The sequence below is a fragment of the Dreissena polymorpha genome, chromosome 1 (genome assembly GCF_020536995.1).
Source record: "Dreissena polymorpha isolate Duluth1 chromosome 1, UMN_Dpol_1.0, whole genome shotgun sequence".
Classification (NCBI taxonomy): domain Eukaryota; kingdom Metazoa; phylum Mollusca; class Bivalvia; order Myida; family Dreissenidae; genus Dreissena; species Dreissena polymorpha.
This window is the reverse complement of record NC_068355.1, coordinates 54,300,823-54,306,377: the sequence shown is the minus strand read 5'-3', so window position 1 is coordinate 54,306,377 and position 5,555 is coordinate 54,300,823. Positions and strand designations below refer to the sequence as shown.

At 35.4% G+C, this 5,555-nt stretch overlaps 1 long non-coding RNA gene across 1 annotated transcript; it reads right to left on the bottom strand.

The window, feature by feature from the left end:
- Positions 1-2,911: 2,911 nt before the first annotated feature.
- LOC127882099 (uncharacterized) lies at positions 2,912-5,330 on the bottom strand. The gene is made up of 4 exons (XR_008050414.1): positions 5,198-5,330; positions 4,781-4,916; positions 3,489-3,536; positions 2,912-3,199 (listed from the first exon to the last, which is right to left on the bottom strand). It is a non-coding gene; the product is annotated as an uncharacterized LOC127882099 (long non-coding RNA).
- Between the last annotated feature and the right edge of the window lie 225 nt (positions 5,331-5,555).

The window sequence follows — 5,555 nt, the reverse complement described above, 5'->3', positions numbered from 1 at the left end:
ACACTGCATCTGGCGACAACGCTGCGTCTGGCGACAACGGTGACTCTTGCGACAACGGTGACTCCGGCGACAACGGTGACTCCAGCGACAACGGTGACTCCGGCGACAACGGTGACTCCGGCGACAACGCTGCGTCTGGCGACAACGGTGACTCCGGCGACAACGGTGACTCTGGCGACAACGGTGACGTCTCTGTGTGTTCAGCCCTGAAAGAGCTTCAAGATATGATAAACAATAGGAGGGCACAGAAGCGAACGACTTTTCCATTTCTGATGTTACCACTTCACATTCAAGTTGAAATTTTTAAGTTCTGCATACAATCAAACCCGTCAATCCAGTTTGTGTTGGCGAAGGTCGGCAAACCCTTTAGAGATTTAATAAGGTCAATGAGTTTGCAAACACCTAGAATTTACATTCGGCCGGATATTGGACTAGATACTAGTAACAGAAATCCTGTTAGCGTTCGTTTCCTATTAACAAGAGCGGGCAGAAACAGCGGTCTTATTTCGGCAATAAAAGAAATCATCAAGGGGCCAAAATGGGCAAACGCATGGCTGCGTTTGCGTGTTAGTGGAATCGGTTGGTATGATATCATAGATGTCATGTACAGACATTACAGGTGAAATATACATGTATATCGGTGTTTGGAAACCTGTTATGTTATTTTTGTGATTGATGATTATGTTCTTCTACCGGAAATTTGTTGTCATTTGCTCATTTACTGGTAACTTTTTACGAAGCACATTTGGGATATTTTGGCTGCTACTAAAATGAATGTATATATGTATATTATGTCTTGTCAAAATGCTACAGTTGGATTAAAATTTAAATGCTGTTCTATGTTCTTCAATATTACTTTGAAAAATCCTGTCAGTATACCAATAAATGAAAAAAGTACAAGTTTGTTGAATCTCTTGAATGAAACAAATTATAAAATACAAAATGTAAAATGAATATGTGATGATGATGATGACAAAACATTTGTGATGATGATGATGGTAAAAAAATTGTGATGATGATGGTGGTGGTGATGATGATGACAGTGGTTATGATGATTGGGGTTTGATGATTGTGGTGATGATGATGATGATGATGATGATAATGATGATGATGATGATGATAACAAACGTTTTGGGATGATGATGACAGCGATGTTTATCGGACGATGATGATGGTTATAATGATGATGATAAGTTTTTAGATGATGATGACGGCGATGTTTATCGGCCGACGATGATGATAATGATGATGATGATAACAAAATATTTGTGATGATGATGATGGCGATGTTTATTGGCCGATGATGATGATGATATTCTCATCGTCGTCATCATCATCACAACATCCTCATTATCGACCGAAAACATCGCTGTCATTATCATCACAAAAAAAACTTTTGTGATCACCATTACGATCATGATAATGGATATGATGATGTTGGTTTTGATGGTGATGATGATGGTGGTGTTGGTAAAGATAACAACGATGATGATCATTGGGGTGTTGATAATTGATGTGATGATGATGATGATGATGATGATGATGATGATGATGATGATGATGATGATGAGATAACGATGATGATGATGATGATGATGATGATGAGATAACGATGATGATGATGATGATGATTACGATGATGAGTGTGTATCATATTCGGAACGAATGTGGTACATTTTTCATCCGAATATGGTACAAGTTTGTACCATATTCGGTCAGGCATTTTACCCCAAAACTGCAGATACGTATATGGTACAATTAGACAGTTGTACCATATTCGGCCGAATATGGTACAAACTTGTACCATATTCGTTTTTGTACCAAATACGGTCCGACAGTGCACTTATATTTTTGCAAAAATGTACTAGGCGTGATAATTCAAACACACAATAGTTTTGTATTTGGGGAACTTGAAAAAACATTCTTGATAACTAAAAGAGCCAGTAATGTTATACGGCATTGGTTGAAAATTATTCAGTTAAAAGATCATAAGTATGATAACTGTAGTTATAGACACATGTGTGAGAATTAATTAAGTAAATAAAATAAACATTCTTGGGCACAATCTTTTTGTAATATGTTGCTAACCTTAGGTGTTCAATATGCATGGCTAAAACAAGATGTAGGTGATGAAAAGTGTGTTTTATCCTTGATAAAGTCTAGATTAAATGATACATTTATCCAAAATTGGATGTCAGGGGTTCATGATTTTTCAAGAGCAATAAGTTACCGACAGTTTTGTTAATTTGAATTGCAATCTTACTAAACAATGTTATAATAAATACGTTTAGATCTGATCTCTGTAGATTAAGGGTTTAATCCAATTTAATCAGTCAGATGACATAGACCCATATACCTTTTCAAGATAGAAAATGTCAATATTGCAATGATCTTGAGCATGAATACCATATCTTATTACAATGTTCCTTATATGTTGATATTAGGAATATATAAATAAATATTTTTAAAAAATGAATTAATGCAATCGACTAATACAACAACCAACATAACTTTAGCTATGTTTGTACATAAATCATTTAGTCAAAGAAACCTGTATAAATATTATTATGATTAATTGTATATTGTTCATTACTCAAACGTCACTTCTCGCTCTTTCGTAGATTCGTCTTTGTTGTTTTGGTGTATTAAAGCATTAATTGTTAAATATATTTTCTGAATGCTGTAATCCAAACAAAAAACATTTTTGTCCTAGACCTTTTCATGTATTGATACTAATTTAACAACTTATGAAATTCAGTACTACACACATGTCAAGCCTTTATATATGATACTATGTTTCGATCATGTACTCTCATGGACAGCAAAAGAAATGTAGTTTCAAAGCCTTGACCAGTTAATGAAAATTACTTTGTGTGAAATAATTAACGGTTTTTCTTCACAAATAGTGCCTGCAAAACAGTTCTGCTTCAAAAATATAAATCATGGTAATAATTTTGACCTAAATGTAACAATAAGCTTACTGTTCCCCATTCATCCAAGAACGTCATATATGCCTCCGTAGAACGAGTTTTAATTGGTAATTTGCATACAGCTTTAGCAAATTCGTGCGAGACTGTGAAATTCCCATTTGGACGTGCGCTGTTTCCAAAGTAACGGACACTTCCAATTGCACAAGTGGTCAGAGTATCGTGGTACATAGACTGACCGGCGTCTAGAAATCTCCTTTGACTACTAAAATCTGTAAAATATCATTTTTATTATGAATATTACTTTTAATTTGTTAAAAATGCTTGAAATCCCAAAGTTGAGCACATAAAGCAGAAACGTCCTATGTGTTCATTAATTGTCTAGCTGTATTCATACGAATGGGCAACACACGCACCAATTAAAACACTTGATAATATTTAAGTGTTAACTGAAAATAAAATTTTCAACAACGTTTGACATCGCACCAATTACTTTGTGGAATCGAAATCTAGCTAGCACACGCCTTTATTCACAAAAACTTGCCCAAGATTATAACTTACCGGTAGACAGTGTAAAACCATAATCCTTCAGTACGCTTCCGTGAGAATCTGCAAAATGATGTGTTAAAGGGGATTGAATGTATTTATTTTGCAAGAGTATAACAGTTAACAAGATGATACTGAGGATCATTCAATGTTCACGTGAGAAACTTAAGCTTACTGGTGTTATACCACTGACTCATTCTTGCTTTTGAAGGAAGTTCTCTTTCTGTTTTTTCTATACACGAGATAACTCCCTCGCAATGCAAGTTAAGGCCCCCGGGGGTTTATTTGAAGAAAAAAAACCCGTTTACTTTCAAAAGATGAATACCATGTGGTGTGCGTTTGAACGAAAAGATCTTTAAAGGTTTTGCCTATATGAGTTTACGTTAACCTTTGACCCTATGATAAAGCTGATTGATCCTATAGGCATTATTTGACTCATAAAAATGAAATCTACATGATGCTACATGAACGCCTTTTGCCTATCGGTTTCATAATAGACGATAATATATGTTTGTCCCTATTTAAGCAAATAAAAACTCGGGATCTTTGTTATTATTTGAACAGGCTTTGTATAGGAATACAATACGATGTTACATATAAAATATTAAAGATCTATGTCGACCTGTTTTGGAGAAAATTATTTAACTTTCATTTCAACAACCCAATTTTCCCCAGTGATTTAGAGTTCTTTAAAGACACGAGACACTTTTAAATTGTAAAGAGGATCACCAAGACGACAAGTGTACATTCCGGCCAAGATTTGGCTTTGTCAAATGCCAATAGCGGTGTAGGAGATGTCGTTTGAAGTATACTTTCAAGAACGCACGGCCATACTTGTACAGCACAGACGACGGACATCACTGTATCAAAATAGGTCACCATGATCTCGTTGCACTCAGTTTGGCAAACGAGTGTTAATGAATTCTACTTGAGCCGTCCTCTGTGAAAATGGGGTTTTATGCACGTGCGTAAAGTGTCGTCCCAGATTAGCCTGTGCAGTCCGCACAGGCTTATCAGGGACGACACTTTCCGCCTGAACTTGTTTAGCCAAGAAGAGGCTTTCTTCAAAATCAAATATCATGTAAGCGGAAAGTGACACTTTATGAAATGCATTTAACCCCTTTTTATAGAGCGCGGCCCAATTTAATTACATTCAAGTGTAAACAGGAGCTCAATAAAAGTTTAACAATATCATTCGTCTTCAAAATACGTTTTTACAATGTTTTCATTTAAAAAAATCATATATGCTTATCGTAAAGTATGCAACACTATCAGCATTCGCATTAACGTTCATTAGTTCGTAATACCAGACAGATTAACCAAGCGTTTCATTTCCTCTTGCAACGATAGAGATCCGTGCACAAGCGTGTGCGTAATTGTGGATGCGCACTGCTGGCTGAGGGTGACACTTGCTTCTCTAACGTTGGACGGACTTCCTGTTAGCTATACATGGACAAGTGCCATTGGCAAATTAAAGCATCACACACTGAGAAAGTGCATCGGTTTGTCATAACGGTACAAACAAAATACGTAAAAGTGCGTGTCGCTACATTTTTTAAATGTCTGTTCTACACTTCCTTTTTGAAATTTATGAACAAATATGTTAATGACATAACGTTTAGACCCCCGATATTAACTCAAATTTTATTAATATACAATCGAAAAAGTTGTAAAATGGATCCTTAGAGTGTGTTTTTTTCTGTATATCGATATGTATTTTATACCTGAATTATTCTTTTGTTCAGTAGTAACCCAGTATCACGCGTAGATAGTGGGTTACCAGTCAATACGTTGTAACCTACTCCAACATACTGCAGCGGGGTCCCAGAAACATTCGCTGAAACAAAACACTTAATGTATCCGATAAACTTTTAATAACGTCAAATATTAATCCCTCATCAACACAGAACGTGATTGTCTAAGATATTCCTCCGCACGATATTCAGATTTTTTTAATAGTAATGTAATTTTAAATTGGTAAATATCATTATGTTCACACGTTTCATATAATATGAGAACGTGATATTTAATTAAAATCATTCCTTCTTGTATTTTCAATCTGAATGAACAGATTAATATAGA